Raw genomic sequence first — 22,265 nt, 5'->3', positions numbered from 1 at the left:
CCTGTAGGGTCACTATGAGTTGAAATCAGCTGGACGGCAACCGTCTTTTTTTTTAAATAAGTACCCTGAGGCACCACACTCCAGCAGTAAGCCTCTGGTGACCTGAAAGTGCCCAGCTCTAGCTCCACGGGTCAGCAAACCTAGATTCACCAAGAGCCTGGAGGCACCTACTCCCCCAGCAAGCCTCCTGCCTGAAGGCACTCAGCCCACTGTGCAGTCTTCTGCTAGTCTCTCCTGTGGCAGTTTCCCTGCCACTACTGTTCTGAATAGGCAATTCTAAGTATTGATATAGAAATGACGTCAGGTTGCTTGGTACAGTATATTGAGCTAAGTTTTGGCTTTCTCTCCTTCTTGTTTACCACTCTTTTGGAAATTAACTATACAGTGAAGTTGTACACATGTCTAAATTTTTGACTTCGAAACTTTGAAATTTGGAAACCTGAGAGTGTTTAACTAGCTACTTTTCTGGGCTTACATTTCTTTCCATGGACTCTTACCACACAGTTGAACAAACTTTGGCCCTATGAATGGTATTATTTCAATTTCAGTCTCCTGCATTGTATGTTCACAGAGAATTTAGGAATATAGTTTCTCTGAAAATTATTAGCGTAGTGTAAAGAAAAGTGGTTGTTTGTTTTTGCTTTTCCCACATATCCTCAGCTTTCCTTGCTCAATCTAGAAGGAAAGAGTGCTGTAGGCCTAGTCATACTCTCCGTCTCAGTTCTTTAGTTTCTGTGGTGCACATTGAAGTATAAAAACCTTTTCTGACACATGAGGAAATGCAACTTAAAGCTTTTATCCCACTTTAGTGGCTCTTTGTGTGAACTTGGTCAAGTTCAAAGTTCAGTGTTATTTTAAGCATTCTTTAATAGATCTTCTGGTACCTTGAAAAAATGAAAACAGGCAAAAATGACTGGGCATGCTTCTTCATCACTTGGGGCCTCACTCTCCCCATCTGTAAAAATGGGGATAATGATGCCTCCTTTTATGTTGTAATCATTAAATGTGACATGGAGGTGCTTGGTGGAATTTAGTTTTTCTTACATTTTCTTTTAACTTTGATAGTTGTGATTCTTTAAAGAGAAAAGATGACTTGATACTATTTTTTTATTTTAGGGGTTTTATTTGAAGTATTGATTTTTGTTATTGTTATCTTCCTTTTTCTCCCATAACAGGTAAATGTTAATTTAGAGGCCTGTGTATGTGTGTATACATATATACATACAGAGAGAGAGAGAGAATTCTAGTTCCATCTCTTGGGAGTAGTGGGTGGTTATACATAAAATAGAAAGCAACATGCTAGTGTAAATGATAATATTGGGACAAAGCAGTATCAACTGTTTTCTGGTTCATTATATTCTTGTTTACTCTTGCCCGTATGTTTATTGCTAACAGATTTTACAAAAATCACAGAGAAGATTATAGACACTATGGAATTTATCAGATGTGAGGCTTTACTCAGTAAGACTCCATTTAAAACAAATCTAAGTAGATGTAGATATGTATTCGCCATCCTTCAGAGGCTTGTCAAGAGGCATAGACTTATTAGTGACTATGCCTCTTGACAAGCTACTTTATTACTTCAATTTACTCTTCAAGAGTAAGTCTTATACAATGGACAATTGCTTGCAAGCTATATCCAGTCATCTATCAATTGAAGCTTAATTCATCTACTAAAATTAATTTTCTCATAGACATCCCTCTAATCTAGTGATTACTTTTATTAAGAGTGTTCATCGCTCTCTAAGATGACTCACATCAACAGTTGTTAGTCTAAATAGGCACTCTTGGGGAAACTTCTCTAAGTCTGAAGGTAGAATACCAGGCTAGGAGCACAAAGTAACTTTGCTGAGACCCTGACTGTCTTTTCAAGCCTGAATTCTTTATCAAGTGGCTACTATTTTCTTTTCCGTTTAGTTCTGATTTGTGTTTTTTTTTTTTTTAAATCAGACTCTCGGCCTTTATAATAATAGGTAACACAATTTTTTTTTTTCCCTTTTGGAGAAGTTAATTACTTTAGTAGAACCGTTAAAACTCACTTTTGTGCTCACAGTTTTCGCCCATCTCCGGGTACACTGCTGGTGTCTTCTTGGCCTGTGAGGAATGCCTGTCAAGAGAACCCACATTGTCCTGCACCTGCTAGCCATGACCCTCACGATATGTTTTCTGTTTTGTATTCTAATTGGTTATTACTATAATGTTGTTGTTGTTAGATGCTGTCGAGTCGGTTCAGACTCATAGCGACCCTCCGCACAACAGAACGAAACACTGCCGGGTCCTGTGCCATCCTTAAAATCGTTGTTATGCTTGAGCTCATTGTTGCAGCCACTAGGTCAGTCCACCTTGTTGAGGGTCTTCCTCTTTTCCGCTGACCCTGTACTCTGCCAAGCATGATGTCCTTTGCCAGGGACTGATCCCTCCTGACAACATGTCCAAAGTATGTAAGACGCAGTCTCACCATCCTTGCTTCTAAGGAGCATTCTGGTTGTACTTATTCTAAGACAGATTTGTTCGTTCTTTTGGCAGTCCATGGTGTAGTCAATATTCTTTGCCAACAACCACAATTCAAAGGTGTCAACTCTTCTTTGGTCTTCCTTATTCATTGTCCAGCTTTCACATGCCTATGATGCCACTGAAAATACCATGGCTTGGGTCAGGCGCAGCGTAGTCCTCAAGGTGTCATCTTTGCTCTTCAACATTTTAAAGAGGTCCTTTGCAGCAGATTTGCCCAGTGCAACGCGTCTCTTGATTTCTTGACTGCTGCTTCCATGGCTGTTGATTGTGGATCCAAGTCAAATGAAATCCTCGACAACTTCAGTCTTTTCTCCGTTTATCATGATGTTGCTCATTGGTCCAGTTGTGAGGATTTATGTTTTCTTTATATTGAGGTGCAATCCATACTGAATGTTGAGGTCTTTGATCTTCATTAGTAAGTGCTTCAAGTCCTCTTCACTTTCAGCAAGCAAGGTTGTGTCATCTGCATAATGCAGGTTGTTAATGAGTCTTCCTCCAATCCTGATGCCCTGTTATTCTTCATATATTCCAGCTTCTCGGAGTATTTGCTCAGCATACAGATTGAACAGCTATGGTGAAAGAATACAACCCTGATGCACACCTTTCCTGACTTTAAACCACTCAGTATCCCCTTGTTCTGTCTGAACAACTGCCTCTTGATCTATGTAAAGGTTCCTCATGAGCACAATTAAGTGTTCTGGAATTCCGATTCTTCGCAATGTTGTCCGTAATTTGTTATGATCCACACAGTCGAATGCCTTTGCATAGTCAATAAAACACGGGTAAATATCCTTCTGGTATTCTCCGTTTTCAGCCAGGATCCACCTGACATCAGCAATGATATACCTGGTTCCACGTCCTCTTCTGAAACTGGCCTGAATTTCTGGCAGCTCCCTGTCAGTATACTGCTGCAGCCGTTTTTGAATGATCTTCAGCAAGATTTTGCTTGCGTGTGATGTTAATGATATTGTTCTGCAAGTTCCACATTCGGTTGGCTCACCTTTCTTGGGAACAGGCATAAATATGGATCTCTTCCAGTCAGTTGGCCAGGAAGCTGTCTTCCATATTTCTTGGCATAGACAAGTGAGCACCTCCAGTGCTGCATCTGTTTGTTGAAACATCTCAATTGATATTCCATCAATTCCTGGAGCCTTGTTTTTGCCAATGCCTTCAGAGCAGCTTGGACTTCTTCCTTCAGTACCGTCGGTTCCTGATCATATGCCACCTCTTGAAATGGTTGAACATCCACTAATTCTTTTTGGTATAATGACTCTGTGTATTCCTTCCATCTTCTTTTGATGCTTCCTGTGTCGCTTAATATTTTCCCCATAGAGTCCTTCACTAATGCAACTCGAGGCTTGAATTTTTTCTTCAGTTCTTTCAGCTTGAGAAACGCCTAACGTGTTCTTCCATTTTGGTTTTCCATCTCCAGCTCTTTGCACGTGTCATTATAATACTTTGTCTTCTCGAGAGGCCCTTTGAAATCTTCTGTTCAGTTCTGTTACTTCATCAGTTCTTCCTTTGCCTTAGCCGCTCGATGTTTGAGAGCAAGTTTCAGAGTCTCCTCTGACATCCGTCTTGGTGTTTTCTTTCTTTCCTGTCTTTTCAGTGACCTCTTGTTTTCTTCATGTATGATGTCCTTGATGTCATTCCACAACTCCTCTGGTCTTTAGTCACTAGTGTTCAGTGCGTCAAATCTGTTCTTCAGATGGTCTCTAAATTCAGGTGGGATACACTCAAGGTCGTATTTTGGCTCTCATGGACTTGCTCTGTTTTTCTTCAGTTCAGCTTGAACTTGCATTTGAGCAATTGATGGTCTGTTCCACAGTCGGCCCCTGGCCTTGTTCTGACTGATGATATCGAGCTTTTCCGTCATCTCTTTCTACAGATGTAGTCAGTTTGATTTCTGTGTGTTGCATCTGGTGAGGTCCATGTGTATAGTCGCCATTTATGTTGGTGAAAGAAGGTATTTGCAATGAAGAAGTCGTTGGTCTTGCAAAATTCTGTCATTCGATCTCCAGCATTGTTTCTATCACCAAGGCCATATTTTCCAACTACTGATCCTTCTTCTTTGTTTCCAACTTTCACATTCCAATCGCCAGTAATTATCAATACATCTTGATTGCATGTTTGATCAATTTCAGACTGCAGCAGCTGATAAAAAATCTTCTATTTCTTTACCTTTGGCCCTAGTGGTTGGTGTGTATATTTGAGTAATAGTCGTATTAACTGATCTTCCTTGTAGGTGTATGGGTATTTTCCTATCACTGACAGTGTTATATTTCAGGATAGATCGTGAAACGTTCTTTCTGACGGTGAATGCAACACCATTCCTCTTCAAGTTGTCATTCCCAGCATGGTAGACCATATGATTGTCCGATTCAAAGTGGCCAATGCCAGTGCATTTCAGCTCACTAATGCCTAGGATATCGATGTTTATGTGTTCCATTTCATTTTTGATGATTTCCAATTTTCCTAGATTCATACTTTGTACATTCCAGGTTCTGATTATTAATGGATGTTTGCAGCTGTTTCTTCTCATTTTGAGTCATGTCACATCAGCAAATGAAGGTCTGGAAAGCTTTACTCCATCCACGTCATTAAGGTTGAGTCTACTTTGAGGAGGCAGTTCTTCCCATGTCGTCTTTTGAGCGCCTTCCAACCTGGCGGGCTCATCCTCCAGCACTATATCAGACAGTGTTCCACTGCTATTCACAAGGTTTTCACTGGCTAATGTTTTTCAGAAGTAGATTGCCGGGTCCTTCTTCCTAGTCTCTCTTAGTCTGGAAGCTCAGCTGAAACCTATCTTGCATGGGCGACCCTGCTGGTATCTGAATACCAGTGGCGTAGCTTCTAGCATCACAGGAACACGCAAGCCCCCACAGTACGACAAACCAACATTTTTTTTTTTGGTATGTTTATCTTTTATCTAGCAACCTTGATGAACTTTGATTAAGTCTAATGATTTGTAGAGTCTCTTGAATTTTCTATGTAGGTCATCGTCTGCAAAAAAGTACAATTTGTGTCATTCCCCCCCCAAACCTGCTGCTGCTTTTTAAATTTTTTTTTTTTTGTGGTAAAAAGTATATGTAACAAAAGTTCCCTGTTTTAACCATTTTTTAAGTATACAGTTTAGTGACATTGATTACATTCACCATGTTGTGCTACCATTTCCAAAAGTTTTACATCACCCCAAACAGAAATTCAGTTCCCCTTTAACAGTAACTCTCCTTCCTTTTTCACCACTAACAAACTTTCGTCTCTGTGCGTTTGCTTGTTCTACAGAAAAGCTATTTCAAATAAGTGGAATCATCTCATATTTGTCTTCTATACTTGATGTATTTCACTCAGCTTAATGTTCTCAAGATTCAGTCATGTTGTATCATGTGTCAGAATCTTGTACCTCTTCATGGCTGATTAATGTTCCATTGTGTATATGTATCACAATTTGTAAATCAATCTGTCGATGGACACTTGGGTTGTTTCCACCTTTTGGCTGTTGTGAATAATGCTGCAGTGAACATTGGTGCGGAAGTATCTATTTGAGTCCCTGCTTTCAAGCCTCTTGGATATATACCTAGGAATGGAATTTACTGGGTTATGTGGTAATTCTATGTTTAACTACCCCGGTGGCGTGGTCAGCAGTTCAGATCCACCAGGAGGTCCTTGGAAACCCTATGGGGGAGTTCTGCTCTGTCCTGTAGGGTCTCAGTGAGTCAGAATCCACTCGATGACAACGGGTTTGGTTTTTTGGTTTGGTCACAGTCACGGTTTTTTTTTTTTTTTACAGTGGCAGTACCATTTTACATTCCTACCAGCAATGCACAGGGGCTCCAGTTTCTCCACATCCTCACTCAATACTTGTTATTTTCTATTTTTCTGATAATAACCATTCTTGTGGATGTGAACTGGTATCACATTGTGGTTGTGTCTTTCTTTTTAATACTTATAACTCTTATTTCATTGATTATGATTTGTAATGCAGCTTTGAAAAGTGGTGTTAGAGAACATCTTTTATTTCTGAAGTAAATGGAAATGTTTCTAAAGTTTACATATGATTCTTAGTGAAGAGTTTTTTTTAGATACTCTTATCAGGTTAAGGAAGGTCCCCTTCTATACCTAGTGTTATGGATTGAATTATGTCTCCCAAAAATAAGCGTTGTAAATCCTAACTTCTATGCCTGTGGTTATAATCCCATTTGGGGATGGGCTGTCTTGTTACGTTAATGAGACAGGATTAGTATAGGTTGTGTTTTGAGTCAATCCCTTGAGATATGAAAGAGATTAAACAAGAAAGCTAGGGAGCAGAGATGGGGGAAGAGAGATGCCAAGCCACATGAAGATGGTCCAGGAGTGGAAGCTCAGAAGAGGCAAGGACTGTCCTCTAGAGCTGACAGACAGAGAAAGCCTTCCCATAGAGGCAACACCCTGAATTCGGACTTCTAGCCTCCTAAACTGTCAAAAAATAAATTTCTGTTTGTTAAAGCCGTCTACTTGTGGTATTTCTGTTACAGCAGCCCTGGGTAACTAAGACACCTAGTTTGCTAAGAACTAATTTTTTTAGTTTACATCTATTGAGATGGTCATATGATTTTACTTGTTTTATCTCTTAGGGTGTCTCAGGTAAAAATTTGTTTTTTAATGGTTATTTCAGGTTTTTAATTTATTCCTGTGGCAATTTTGATAATGTATATTTTTCTAGAATATATCCATTAAACATGTTTTAAAAGTTGGCATTAAGTTCATAGTTTTTTTTTTTTTTAAGTGATTATTAAAGTCAGCTGTACTGATAGCTATAATTTTATCCTGGGTTCTTTATGCAACTTTTTTTTTTTTTGCTTTATTTCCTTGATACAGAATTTTTAAAGTAGGAAACATACTGTTTGTTATTCTTCATTTTACTTTCATTATCTATAATGCTCATATATAATAGGCAACCAGTTACCATCTGTTGAACTGAACTGAGCATGATTTCATTTCTTTTCTTACGTCCCTGGTGTGTCCATTGTTAGCTTTTCTCCCTCTTCTCTTTTCCCTCCAACCTCCATCCCTCCACAGGTAGGCATTTTCAAACATGTTTTTCTCTCTTCTATGCCACTGTGCTTTTTTAAAATTAGTGATCTTATCCAATCCAAGCTTTGGCTTTACCTTTATTTAGATAGCTCTCAGATTTACGACCCTAACCTCAACTTTCTTCTAAGCTTTAACTGCTTGCTTGACATTTCTACCTGGTCATCATGCTTACACTTTAAATGCAGCACAGCAAAGTGAAACTCATTACTTCCCTCCACCCAAACCAGTTCTTCCTCTAGGTTTCCTGGTTTCTATTAATTGGAACTGCCACTCACCCAGGCTCAAAACATCAGTCATTTTGACTCTTACTTCTCTGTTGCCATGTGTTCATTTGCCAACCTATGTGCATTCTACCTTCTCAGAGGTAGACGTGTATATGACCATCCTGTCAGCCACCACCATATTCAGACCCTTACCACTTTGCACCTGGACTCCTGTAACACCTCTTTGCCTTTTTGGCTGAGCCTAGTTCATCCTCCACACTGAAGTAAGGTTAAACATACTAAAGCACGGTAATCTTACCACTGTTTAGGCCAAAATTACCCATTTCTCCCTGCAGCCTTCTATAGTAAATAGTAACTCATTAGCCTTTCTGGGTCTTCCATAATAACCCAAACCTACATGACTTGGATTGTCTTCTGTTACTATCTTATGGGTACCTGTATTCCAGCCTAAGAGATTTAGCTTTAGTCTGCTAGTGCTTATGTTTTTGTTTGCTCTTTAAGGAATACCCTTTCCCCCATCTCTGCCTACTGAAAAGAAGCTTGTCAAGCTTAATTTCTTATATTCTTTGCTAGGCTTTTTTTTTTTTTTAGTAACCCACAGAACATGTTCTTTGTTCTGTATAGGACACTTACCTATCTCAGTTTGTATTATAGCCATTTGTGTATTTACTTAATATCTCAGATGCTCCTAGTAGAAACTGTTTCTTACTCAGCTTTTCTACTGCCTCAGCAATTAGCATACTCAGGAAATATTGGTTAAAGATGATTTATTATTACAGTTGTTTTTAGTTTACTTCAGTGAAATCTCTTACATGCTCTTGCTAAGAAGTTTAGCTACTGCAATGCAAATGCAAATTAACAATATAGAAGCACAAGTAAACTTAGTTTATTCCCGAGATTCAGCTACATGTATATGGGTCATGTTCCTGCGGTGGCAGGCGTTATCTTTATAGTGTTCTGAGGCTTCTGCTCTGAAGTGATTCCAGGAAGCATCACTATAGAGCCATTGATCGATTCTGCTTATAGCAGCTCTTGATTATATCTTTTAAATAAAATATTTCAGTAACTCTTGATAATATTTTAAATTTAAGATAAAAGTCATTGTATGTGAATTCACTATGGATTTATAAATGTAAGAAGTATATCTCACCTAATCGATAGAATGGAGATGGCTAAAAGAGAAAGGATTAACTCTTACTCACATTACAGAAAACCATTTTAGGTCAATTTAATGTGAATCTGCCAGTATGGTTTACATTGAATGGTATTGGCAAATATTGAAATGATGCCCTTGTAGGTGAAAACCACAGCATGCATACTTTCCCCATTAACCTGTCAGGAAACTAAAGATTCCATTATGATAGAAGATTTGGGAGTACAGAAGACAGATGCACATGAAGAATTATACCAAGCATTAATTTGTTGCCATGTGTAAAAGTTAGGTTTCTGTTCAACGTAATAGCTTTAGTACAGAGACGGACTCTTTAGCCCAGCCTTGGTTCTGTAGCTTTCACGCCTCCCTCTCCCTGCCTTCCGCAGGTATCTTTTGAGTTCTAAATGTAATCTAGGTACTGGGCTAGCAACCAGCAATGCAGTGGTGAAGAATGCAGACCAAGAAGCCGCCCCTCATGGAGCTTCTAGTCCACCTGGCTTTTAGGATATAGGTAAGTGTAATGAACAGATTTCTTATGTTGTAAAAGAAAATAATTTCTTATGGTAGGGTTCATCTTTTTAAGGGAAAAAGGCAGGCAACTCATATTCAGGTCGATAGTCATTTCTGTAATAATCAGAATTTTAAGCTTTACCAGTATAAAAATACAGCACCTGTTGCAGACACTTGCCTTGATTGGAGTCTCAATTTGCTTGTCTCTATAAATAGGGATGTTGAGAGAAGGAGAAGTAATTAATGTTCAGCAAGCACTTTAATATTTATTTACACCTAGTGCCTGTAAACAGTTATTAAAAAGCCATTGTAGAGATCAGAATGGCAGGTTCGGTGGCTTGGCCAGGGTGAAGGCCAGAAATGCATGTCTTTGCAGCTTTGAAGAAGGAGATGCGTGTGAAAATGTTCTGCTTACGATTAAACATTTTATTCTTAAACGTTTACAATTGGAATTCCGTCTGTAGATTTCTTTAAGCTTCAAAAAATCAGAAGAAACCGATGTAAGTTCTGTTCATGAATACCAATGTGTTCTTAAATATAATTTTTATATTTATATTTTATATAAATTATATTTTATATTATATTTCTTGATTAAAGGACCCCAAAACCAAATCACTTGCCATCAAGTTGATTGCAACTCATGGCAAACCCACTGTGTGTCAGAGTAGAACTGCGCTTCGTAGGATTTTCAATGACTGTGACCTTTTGGAAGCAGATTGCCAGACCTTTCTTTCGAAGTACCTCTCGGTGGATTCAAACCACCAACCTTTCTGTTAGTAGCCGAGTGCTTAACCATTTGTACCACCCAGGGACTCATTTCTTGGTTAAAAAAAAAACAAAAAACAAAAAAACCCTGTTGCCATCTATTCTGACTCATAGTGATCCTTAAGGACAGAGTAGAGCTGCTTCACTGGAAACCCTATGGAGCAGTTCTCTTCTGTAGGCTTGTTATGAGTCGGAAGCAACTCAGTGGCGGTGGGTTTTTACATCTTAGTTAGAATTGTGTGTATACAAAAGAATGCAGTGCTTGCTGTTTTCCCATGAAATGACTCTACCCTTGTCAGACCTGTAAGGGTAGAGTCATTTCATGGGAAAACAGCAAGCACTGCATTCTTTATATCTGGATGGGAGTAGTGGAGATGAGATGGGAGTTAGAGTTCAGTGTGGTGGGAAGACCACTGGAGATGGAGCCCTGGTTCTAACTGCCTGGAAGCCCCCACCTCTGCTTCTACTAGCTGGCCTTGTGAACTCTTCGTTTTATCCTCTGGCACTGTTTGACCTTAGGCCGTTGCACTCTTTTTGCCTCAATTACTTACAAAAATTTTTGAGGCTGTTGGACTAGATGCTTTTTTAAGTGGTGTGGAATTAAAAAAAAAAAACTTGTGGTTTGACAAAGAGTAGCCAAAAATACTAGGCAGAATAAATTGGCATTTATTATAGAGTCTTTGTGAGAAGGATTTAACGCCTGTGCCTCATTTAGGGTTTTATGGCCAAAACAAATCTAAATTATGAGTGATTCATCATTTTAATAGGATTTTACAAGGTATTTGGAATTGGTCCAAGCATTATATGTATCTCTAGAAGTCCAGGTTTTGTTACTATCAGACTGCCGTTGTTAACCATTTTTGTGCTTACTGGTTTATAGCATTCCCTCCCCCATAAAGAAAGAAGATAGATGGGTGGATGTGCTGTTAATCCTCTAAAAAGAAAGAAAAGAAATTACAATAAGTATACTTACTAAAAAATGCTTTGAAATTTTATTTGACTGAAAAATTACATTTCAGAATTAGGGTCGCTATGAGTCGGAATCGACTTGACAGCAACAGGTTTGGTTTTGGTTCTGAGCAGAGAAAAAAATTATAAATCATGTGTGACAAGTTTACAAATTCTTTGAAAACTATCTGTGCAGGTCTTTGGGGTGCTTTTCATCCCTACATCCCCATATGTCGCGCATTGCCTTTTTACCCCTGGGGTGTAACCATCTTCCAGTATTTGTGATCCATTGGAGTTGTCTGAAATAATCATTTAACTTTTCAGATGTGGTGAATCTACAGGCCCTGTCTCCTAACTGTTAACATATATGGATGACAGACATAAATGTTTCCACATGTGATCGAAGCACTTGGACGTTAAATTACTTTTAGATTATCTTGGACACTATAATTTACTACAAAACTTCAGTTTGGCATCAGCAGTTGAAAAGAGTATGTTAATATTAACTCTGCTTGGGACATATTTTATGTTAAATAAATTAACCGTCTTCTTGAGAAAATTAAAGGTTTATTTTTTTATAATACTATTGAAAAATAGTTTTGTCTTTTGAACACTTGAAGTTTTGTTAATAAGTAGGCCCAGATTTACATAATCCTGACTTGTTTAACTCCGTTTGGAGTTCTCTCCTTTGTTCTCTGCCTCCTGCTGTTAGGTAGAACCCTTCCTTTCCTCAGTTCCACTTCCATATCAGTTCAGCTTCTGGAATATATTCTCATTTTCCTCAGAAAGCAAAACAAAACAAAAAGAACACCTAAGACTCAACATTAACCTCAGTGCATAAGAAGGCCCTTTTAATACTCTGTTGTTGTTAGCAGTAAAATTCTTAGAGATCTAGGATTTTCTGCATTAATCTTAAAGGGCTTAGACCAACCGAGACCTAAGAGGGCTCTGTTCAACGCTGTAGTGGAGCAGAGGTTGAGAGAAATCCTGGGCAGAGGCAGCAGGTGAGCTGAGTTGAAACAGAGGCAGCAGAAGGCCAGATCTAGGCTGAGAAATCTGTACTAGTTGGCTCTGCTGACTGAAGCTTCAGCACTCAGGATTCCTTAACCAGCTTCCCTCAAGCTTTGTACTTACCCTCAGACTTCAGTCCCTGTCCTGGTCTTCAGCCATTCTCAAACCTTCCTCACCTCTCGCTGCCCCATCATCCTTCCTATAACATTTCTTACATCCCTAACATGCTTTTCCTCTCGCCCTGTAGAAACCCCTGCCCCACAGCAATGGGGGAGGCCAAGGCCTGTCTCTGTCCCACTGCAGCAAGGTGGAAAGTCCATGGATGCGTCTCACCCCTTGTTGGAATCCTGAATTTTCTCAATGAAATGTTTTTATGTGTTCCTATATATATAATGTGTGGGCTAAAAAGTGTTTCATCACTGGTCTAGGGCAACCTGATTATCGTTTATAACACTAACATATGAGTGTTCCAGGTTCAAACAGTCAACCTGAAATGGATCTTCAAAACACGTTTTTAAGAAAAATTCTGTCTGCCCGTGGAACTCACATTGAATATCTTCTCCTTCACTTTTTCTTTCTTTGGAGCAGAGAATCCTTTGCTTTTTCTTAACCCTGAATCAAAACTGAAGCTTCAAATAAGACTCAGATTTTTGATGAAAGAAAAAAGAGGGATCTTTATCCTCAGAATTATGTATTGGTCAGCCATTTTCCAGTGCTGTAGAACAGCACTGACTACTTCTGTTTTGTATCATCTTTGAAATGGTAATGGTATGGAAACATTCCTCCGATATTTTAGTTATTTGTGGCATCCTAGGAAGGATGCTATGAATGGCAGAATAGAACATAAGGACCAGAAGGGGCATTAGTAGAATTTTCGAACTGACTTCATTTATAAAAGCATAATTTTGAAGGAATATTTGATCTGAGGCATTCAATAAACTTCCACTCTACTAATGTTTTTGTCTCTTGAAAGTTGTTTACTAACCTATGGGGTTATAAATACAGGCATTTGCTACTGTATGTGCAGTGACTGCTGAAATAATTCAAATTTATAGATCATAGGAAAATACTAAATGTATATTCTTTCTGCCTGGTTCCTGTAGTGAAATAGAATATAAGTTAAGGGTAATGGCTTATAGGCTGTTATTTGTGAAATACTGTCTTCATGTACTCTACCCAGTGGCATCACTTATTAACGTATTAAAACGTACTTTTGGAATCCATTTTACTTAAGTTTTGCTTCTGGGCTAAAAAATATTTCAGAAGAGATTTTTAACTCTGTAGGTATGTGTGTGTAACTGCATGAGAAGAGAAGTACAGAAGTTGTGGGCTAGGGAGAAAACTGTATCTTTTTTTTAAACCAAATAGTGTAAGGCAAGAATGTAGTAATATTATAATGTGTGTTCTGAAACACCTGCAGTATCTACTGCATTTGCGAATGTATGAGGTTGGCAGTAAGTCAGCATATGAGAATCTTTGGCAAGCACATCAGTTTGGTATTAGGACGACCAAATGAAAACTGTAGATGTAGAATCAGAGAAAGAAGCTAAATTACTTGGGTTTCCGTCAGTGCAATGATATAACAGTATTAAACTAAAAATGTCTTAACATGAAAGTAATTTTATTTGAGTTAGTGTAAATATTACAAGTCCCTGGGTGATGCACACAGTTAAGCACTCATCCATTAGCCGAAAGGTTGGCAGTTTGAACCGCTCAGAGCCTCCTCAGAAGACAGGCATGGCAGTCTGCGTCTGAAAGGTCACAGTCTTGAAAACCCTATGGAGCACAGTTCTAGTCTGAAACACATGGGGTCACCATGAGTCGGAATGGACTCAACAGCAACTAACAACAACAACATACATTGGGAAGAACACAAAGCAATATTTGTGTATTTTAAACTTTGAGGGAACTAATTTATCGAGTTTGGAATTTTCTGAAGACTAGATTTTTAAAATTGACTTACAAAGCTAATTTATTAGTAAGAGGAGCTTTGATCTTTCTACAAGCCCTAAGGGACAGGTTTAGGGTCTTTTGTTTTACTTTGCTTTCTCTTGCATTAATTTTCAAGATCCTGAAATTGATTACATTAGTGTGGTAAATTTGAAAAAACAGCAAACTCTAGATATTTTGTATTTTAAACTACAACCAGAAAAACCCATTGCTGTCGAGTTGATTTCGACTCATAGCCACCCTGTAGGACAGAGTAGAACCGCCCCATAGGGTTTTCCAGGAGTGGCTGGTGATTCAAACTGCCAACCATTTGGTTAGGAGCTGAGCTCTTAACTACGGTGCTACCAGGGCCCCTTTAAAACTACAAGGAACTTAATGTTATTTGCTTGTCATAACAGATAAATTGTTTAGAAGTTGGTTGAATAATGATGTATGTGTGTGATATTGTTTCATGTGAAGTATTTGGTTGAATTCTCCAGTAGTTAAGATAACAAACTTTTGAAAATGCTAAACCTGGGCTACATTTCATAACATAGCATCATCTCAAAAAAAATTTTTTTGGTAATTTAAATTTTTCAAGAGAAAAAAAAATCCCAGGAGCTTTTTGTCATTATATTCAGAAGTTATTGTCATGGAAAAAAAGAGATACATATTGAATTAAAAGTTTTTGTATAATTGAAATGTAGCACTTGCACAAAATACATTGAGGAGACAGCATGGTATTTAACATGAGCTGTTAAATGGAATTCGTATTTGAGTATTGGAAAATTCAGTCTAAGGTCTTTCTTTTGTCTTCTGTATCTGTCAGTGTTGTGGAAAGTCATGTAGTTTTATCTCTCATTCCTCATCTGTAGTTAGAATTCACTAATTAAAGGAGTATAAAAATGTATGAAACTAGCAAGTAATATTTTAAGTCCTAAATAGAAATGTTTGTGAGTAATGTCTGTCTTCCTATCTTTTTTAAATGAGGGCAGTGGAGGTTCAGTGGTAGAATATTTGCCTTCCATGCAGGAGACCCAGGGTTCGGTTCCCTGCCAATGCAACTCATGCACACAGCTACCACCCTTCTGTTCGTGGTGGTTTCCGTGTTGCTGTGATGCTGAACAGGTTTTGCTGAACTTCCAGACTAAGATGAACAAGGAAAGGAAGAAAGGCTTGACGATCTACTTCAGAAAATCAGCCATTGAAAACCCTTTGGATCTGAGTGATCAATCTCATTGCCATTGTGCATAGGGTTGCCATGAGTTGGGGGTTGACTTGATGGCAGCTAACAACAATAGCAGCAGCATTTTTGTTCAAATTCATTAGTAATTAGCAAAGCAATTAAGGTGCGTGTTTTTTCTTCCTGGGCTTGCATTATTGCAAGAAAGTTTTACTTTTTAGCTATAGTTAATTAAATTTGTGGTTATGGATGTATATGGAGGAATGTAAGCATTTAAAAATTGGTTGAGGCACCAGGATTTTACAGACTTTTTTGTAGTGGTAATCATTTTCTTACAACTTAAACTACTCTTTTATTTATTTAACAAGCACTTGTATCGTGCTTACCATCAGTCAGGTATTATTCCAAGCGTTCTCTTAATGTTAACTTATTTACGTAAAACCTGATAGCAGTCGTATGAAGGGGAAATGAGGCACGCAAAGGTTAGGTAACTTGCCCAGAGTCCCACTAGTCATCCTCCAGAGTTTATGCTCTTAACCACTGTGCTCTGCTGCCTATCCAGAAAGAACTTTCCTGGAAGCTGGAGTTCAGATTCTTTCCTTTGTCAGCCCCTTCCTCCCACGCTTTCATTGACCAGACAGTGATGTATTGGGAGGGATGTGTTGGCAGCAGCTACTCCTTACTGTACTGCTCATCTAGGTATTTGGGAGCTAGGCACTGGCACAGTTTCTGACTGAACTGGCTTTGTGAGTGAATGTTTGCAAATCTTCATTCTGTGATAGAAATTTTCTTCTATCAAGAACAAATTTTGTCCCACTAACCTGCAGGTCTGGGGTTAAGAACGAGAGTTGTGTTCAAGTTCATGGGGGAGGCTAGGATTGTGGAAGAAAGAGAGAGGTAGTACTGTTGCCTGATGGAAAAAAATATTATAGATTGATGATAGTAATGATCTTAAGTAGTGGCTAGGCCCCTTAAGCCTAATATACCTTAAATATGAGCTCCAAATTGAACGTCACAAGTGTCAATGCTGAAGGAGCTGCTTTTCAGAAGGACAGCAGCAGCAGGAATTTATTTATTTGAGTATGGTTAATGAGTCAAGCCATGTTGGGGAGGTGCGTGTGTGCATACATAGGTGTTACACCTGCAGTTATCAGTGATCAATACTCAGTTCATACTAAGTCCTAAAAAAATATTTATTAATGAGTTTATGTTAGCATTAATTTGTTTAGCGAGAGATTCCTGCTCTGTTATTGTTGTTAGGTGCCGTCCAGTTGGTTCCAAATCATAGCAACCCTATGTACAATAGAACAAAACACTGCCTGGTCCGGTGCCATCCTCATGGTTTTGTTATGCTTGAGCCCATTGTTGCAGCCACTGTGTCAGTCCATCGTGTTGAGTGTCCTCTTTTTTGCCGGCCCTCTACTTTATCAAGCATGATGTCCTCTAGGGATAACATGTCCAAATTATGTGAGACACAGTCTCACCATCCTTGGTTTTAAGGAGCATTCTGGTTGTATTCCTTCCAAGACAGATTTGTTTGTTCTTCTGGGAGCCCGTGGTATATTCAGTAGTCTTCCCCAACACCATCATTCAAAGACGTCAATTCGTCTTCAGTCTTCCTTATTCATTGTTCAGCTTTCGCATACATATGAGGCGATTGAAAACACCATGGCTTGGGTCAGACGCACTTGAGTCTTCAAAGTGACACCTTTGCTTTTCAGAACTTTAGTCTTTTGCAGCAGATTTGTCCAATGCAGTGCGTCTTTTGATTTCTTGACTGTTGCTTCCATGGCTGTTGATTGTGGATCCAAGTAAAATGAAATCCATGACAACTTCAGTCTTCTTGTCTGTTTATCATGATGTTGCTTATTGGTCCAGTTGTGATGATTTCTGTTTTCTTCATGTTGAGGTGCGATCCATACTGGAGGCTGTGGTCCTTGGTCTTCATCAGTAAGTGCTTCAAGTCCTCTTCACTTTCAGCAAGCAAGGTTGTGTCATCTGCATAATGCAGGTTGTTAATGAGTCTTCCTCCAATTTTGATGCCCCGTTCTTCCTGTGGTCCAGCTTCTTGGATTATTTGCTCAACATACAGGTTGAACCACTACCTAGCCAACTGACTGGAAGAGATCCATATTCATGCCTATTCCCAAGAAAGGTGATCCAACCAAATGTGGAAATTATGGAACAATACTGGTAATATCACACACAAGTGCAGTTTTGCTGAAGATCATTCAAAAGTGACTGCAGCAGTATATGGACAGGGAACTGCCAGAGGTTCAGGCTGGATTCAGAAGAGGACGTGGAACCAGGGATATCCTTGCTGATGTCAGATGGATCCTGGCTGAAAGCAGAGAATACCAGAAGGATGTGTGCCTGTGTTTTATTGACTACTCAAAGGCATTCGACTGTGTGGATCATAACAAATTATAGATAACATTGCGAAGAGTAGAAATTCTAGAACACATAACTGTGCTCATGAGGAACCTGTACATAGATTAGGAGGCAGCCACTCGAGCAGAACAAGGGAATGCTGCATGGTTTAAAGTCAGGAAAGGTGTGCATCAGGGTTCCTGGTCCAGGCCTTAAAGCTTAAACCTGTCTCTCTATCAGTATTTATAAGAGGTACTTGTTGTTCCGTTTCAGCTGCTTTGGAAGATGGCGTTCTTTCCATTTGAGATGTTCTTGTCTTCTGCCCTCTCCCTATAGCCCTTCCATTAGTGACTTTTGAGTTACTTCAAAACAGGCCCTTCAGATTTGGTGTAAGCCGTTTTGGTGCATTGCATTAATTGACAAGCACCACTTACTGGTAGCAGGTGGTACCTTGCCATACTGTGGCTGAGAACATCCAGCTCAGCTCTACTTTTGGGATAACAGACATTGTAGGGATGTATTTATATGAATTCAGAAAAAAGCGTATTGTAGAAGTTGAAGAAAGAGGAAAGCAAATATGGGGCGCAGTGTGAACAGATCACGGAGACAGGATTGAGTTGAGCATGTTCAGGGTGACAGAAAATGATCATGGTTTTTGTAGGCAGAGGCAGCTCTGATCCGACCAGAGTAAAGCAAATACATATAGTGCTGTCAGTATTCTCCGTTTTCTGAGTCTCTATTTTTTGACAATCCAAATTTTTTAATTTTGTTTATATGTTGTTTCTCATATCTATCAGATAGAGAATTTGATGGCTTCTGCCAAGGATCCAGGTATATTCCATTTATTGATAGTTATTAAAATAAGTATTTTATGGAAGGGACTGTCCTATGAGTTAATGAGATTAATAGGATTGATGTAAAGATCAAGCCAGTTCCCTCTGCCTTTGAGAGCTAGGCGAGATAAGCTGTGTGGACCAATATAACTAAAATCCAAGACAGAGCCTGATAAACAGTAGAAAGAAAGTTTTGTGGAAACACAGACTAGAGAGATCCTAATTCTTAAGGGGTGGGACCAGGGAAGGTTCCTGAAGGAGCAGTAGCCAGAATCTTGAAAGATGAAATAGATAGCATTAATGGGGATATGGATCCAAGGTGGACAGTGTGACACAGATCGATCCAGGGATGGCCAGGGCGCTGTTTGCAGGGAAAGGCAGAGAGCTCAGTGCGATTATGGATGCATGTTAGTTTTAGCAAGGTTGCCACGAGTAGCATCATTTTGGTTTGGTTAGTTAGTTAAAAGGCTATTAAGGGTGGAATTATGAATACCTAGACTTAAGGTCACTATGAGTTGGAATCGACTCGACGGCAACGGTTAGTAATGGTAGTAGACTTAGGGTAGTGGCAGCAGAAACAAAATAGGAGAAGGGGTTGACTTGAAGTAATGGGAATGGGGAAAGGAAGCAAGGAGGGAAATTAACAATTAATAAGCAAAATTTATATGGAAAGCATTTATTACATGACAGTATATAACTGACCAGTATTACCCACTTTCACATAATAGGTATGCCGTATTGCTCAGGCAAGGGGCATGCAAAATCTTAGCTAGAGCAAGCTGCTGGAGGGACCTAGAAAGCTTTTTTTTTTTTTTTTTTTTTGCTTTCAAATTTTTATTTATCTTTTAAATAATTTTTATTGTGCTCTAAGTGCAAGTTTACAAATCAAGTCAGTCTCTCACATATAAACTTATAATACACCTTACTACATACTCCCATTTACTCTCCCCCTAATGAGTCAGCCCGCTCCCTCCTTCCAGTCTCTCCTTTCGTGGCCATTTTGCCAGTTTCTAACCCCCTCTACCCTCCCATCTCCCCTCCAGGCAGGAGATGCCAACACAGTCTCAAGTGTCCACATGGTAGAAGTAGCTCACTCCTCATCAGCATCTTTCTCCAACCCATTGTCCAGTCCAATCCATGTCTGAAGAGTTGTCTTCGGGGATGGTTCCTGTCCTGGGCCAACAGAAGGTTTGGGGACCCTGAGCACTGGGGTCCTGCTAGTCTCAGTCAGACCATTAAGTCTGGTCTTTTTATGAGAATTTGGAGTCTGCATCCTACTGTTCTCCTGCTCCCTCAGGGGTTCTCTGTTGTGTTCCCTGTCAGGGCAGTCATCGGTTGTGGCCGGGCACCATCTAGCTCTTCTGGTCTCGGGGTGATGTAGTTTCTAATTCATGTAGCCCTTTCTGTCTCTTGGGCTCATAATTACCTTGTGAGCTTGGTGTTCTTCATTCTCCTTTGATCCAAGTGGGTTGAGACTCATTGATGCATCTTTGATGGCCGCTTGCCAGCATTTAAGACTCCAGATGCCACACTTCAAAGTGGGATGCAGAATGTTTTCTTAATAGATTTTATTATGCCGATTGACTTAGATGTCCCTTGAAGCCGTAGTCCCAAACCCCTGCCCCTGCTTTGCTGACCTTTGAAGCATTCAGTTAATTCAGGAAACTTCTTTGCTTTTGGTTTAGTCCAGTTGTGTTGACCTCCCCTGTATTGAGTGTTGTCCTTCCCTTCACCTAAAGTAGGTCTTATCTACTATCTAATCAGTAAATAACCCTCTCCCACCCTCCCTCCCCCCTCTCATAACCACCAAAGAATGTGTTCTTCTCTGTTTAAACTATTTCTCAAGATCTTATAATAGTGGTCTTATACAATATTTGTCCTTTTGAACTGACTAACTTCACTCAGCATAATGCCTTCCAGGTTCCTCCATGTTATGAAATGTTTCACAGATTCCTCACTGTTCTTCATCAATGTATAGTATTCCATTGTGTGAATATACCATAATTTATTTATCCATTCATCCGTTGATGGACACCTTGGTTGCTTCCATCTTTTTGCTATTGTAAACAGTGCTGCAGTAAACATGGGTGTGCATATATCTGTTGATGTAAAGGCTCTTGTCTGTCTAGGATGTACTCCGAGGAGTGGGATTGCTGGGTCATATGGTAGTTCTATTTCTAGCTTTTTAAGGAAGTGCCAAATTGATTTCCAAAGTGGCTGTACCATTTTACATTCCCACCAGCAGTGTATAAGTGTTCCAGTCTCTCCACAGCCTCTCCAACATTTATTATTTTGTGTTTTTTGGATTAATGCCAGCCTTTTTGGAGTAAGATGGAATCTCATTGTGGTTTTAATTGGCATTTCTTTAATGGCTAATGATCGAGAGCATTTCCTCATGTATCTGTTGGCCGCCTGAATATCTTCAGTGAAGTACATGTTCATATCCTTTGCCCAATTTATAATTGGGTTGTTTGTCTTTTCATGGTTGAGTTTTAGCAGAATCAGGTAGATTTTAGAGATCAGGCGCTGGTCGGAGATGTTGTAGCTGAAAATTTTTCCCAGTCTGTAGGTCGTCTTTTTAGTCTTTTGGTGAAGTCTTTAGATGAGCATAGGTGTTTGATTTTTAGGAGCTCCCAGTTATCTGGTTTCTCTTCGTCATTTTTAGTAATGTTTTGTATTCTGTTTGTGCCTTTTATTAGGGCTCCTAACGTCCCTATTTTTTCTTCCATGAGATCTTTATCGTTTTAGACTTTATGTTTAGATCTTTGATCGATTTGGAGTTAGCTTTTATGCATGGTGTGAGGTATGGGTCCTGTTTCCTTTTTTTGCAGATGTATATCCAGTTATGCCAGCACCATTTGTTAAAAAGACTGTCTTTTCCCCAACTAACTGACACTGGGCCTTTGTCAAATATCAGCTGCTCATATGTGGTTGGATTTATATCTGGGTTCTCAATTCTGTTCCATTGGTCTATGTGTAGATAACTTTTAAAAACCAATTCCTATGGAGTCAATTCCAACTCATAGTGACCCCATGTGTGTCGGGGTCAAACTATGCCCCATAGGGTTTTCAGTGGCTGATTTTTTGGAAGTAGATCACCAGGCCTTTCTTCCAAGAAGCCTCTGGGTGGACTCAAATCTCCAACCTTTCAGTTCGCATCTGAGCATGTTAACCATTTGCACCATCTAGGGGCTTTAGGACCATCAAATTAGCTTGTAAGACAGTCTTAGAAGTGGGAATGTGGGCTGCCGTCAGCATACTAGGTTTGTTGGCTCTGTCTATGGATGCCTGTCCGCCGGAGGTTCTAAAACCTCCATGCTTTGGCACACTGGTGAACTGCAGATCCTTCAGAGATGTGCTGTCATATTTTGATCTCTCTGTAAACTTTCTGTTGTCAAGGGAAGTTCACATTGTTCTGAAAGTGTCTGAAAGAGCATCAAACTGAGCAGCTTATTTAAGTAGTGGAGCGGGGGAATGTTTACTGTAAGAGCTAAGCGAGAGGGCTAATCTCAGGTCAGTGCTGAGAACGGAGCAGTGTTTACTGCCTCATACTTGAGGGCTTGGAAAAGCACCGTGGGGCAGGAAACCCTTCTAACTCCAAATAGCAGTGTGGTGCTGAAGGGATGGGTTTACGGTACCGGTACCCCCAGGTACGCTTCACTGTCATAGTGCATGCTTCTGGTTTTTCTTGATTTGCTTCAATTTACTTTGATCCTTTTAATCCATTCATGTCTGCCACTTAAACCCAGTCT

At 39.5% G+C, this 22,265-nt stretch overlaps 1 protein-coding gene across 20 annotated transcripts in view; it reads left to right on the top strand.

Moving 5' to 3' along the window:
* The window catches only part of NCOA2 (nuclear receptor coactivator 2), a 321,186-nt gene that overhangs the window by 62,013 nt on the left and 236,908 nt on the right, over positions 1–22,265 (top strand). For 5 of the 20 annotated variants that reach the window (XM_023545774.2, XM_023545776.2, XM_023545761.2 and 2 more), the window contains exon 1: positions 8,418–9,475. The exons of 11 other annotated variants lie outside the window; for them this stretch is intronic. The gene's annotated coding sequence lies outside the window, so the exon portion shown is untranslated. Of the gene's footprint in view, positions 1–7,392; positions 7,573–8,417; positions 9,476–22,265 lie in introns of those variants that run through there. 4 more of the 20 variants (XM_064267792.1, XM_064267791.1, XM_064267794.1 and 1 more) reach the window with 4 other exon arrangements.

This window comes from Loxodonta africana, chromosome 14 (genome assembly GCF_030014295.1).
Source record: "Loxodonta africana isolate mLoxAfr1 chromosome 14, mLoxAfr1.hap2, whole genome shotgun sequence".
Taxonomy (NCBI): domain Eukaryota; kingdom Metazoa; phylum Chordata; class Mammalia; order Proboscidea; family Elephantidae; genus Loxodonta; species Loxodonta africana.
The sequence above is the reverse complement of the archived record's forward strand: the minus strand, read 5'-3'. Positions and strand labels throughout refer to the sequence as shown.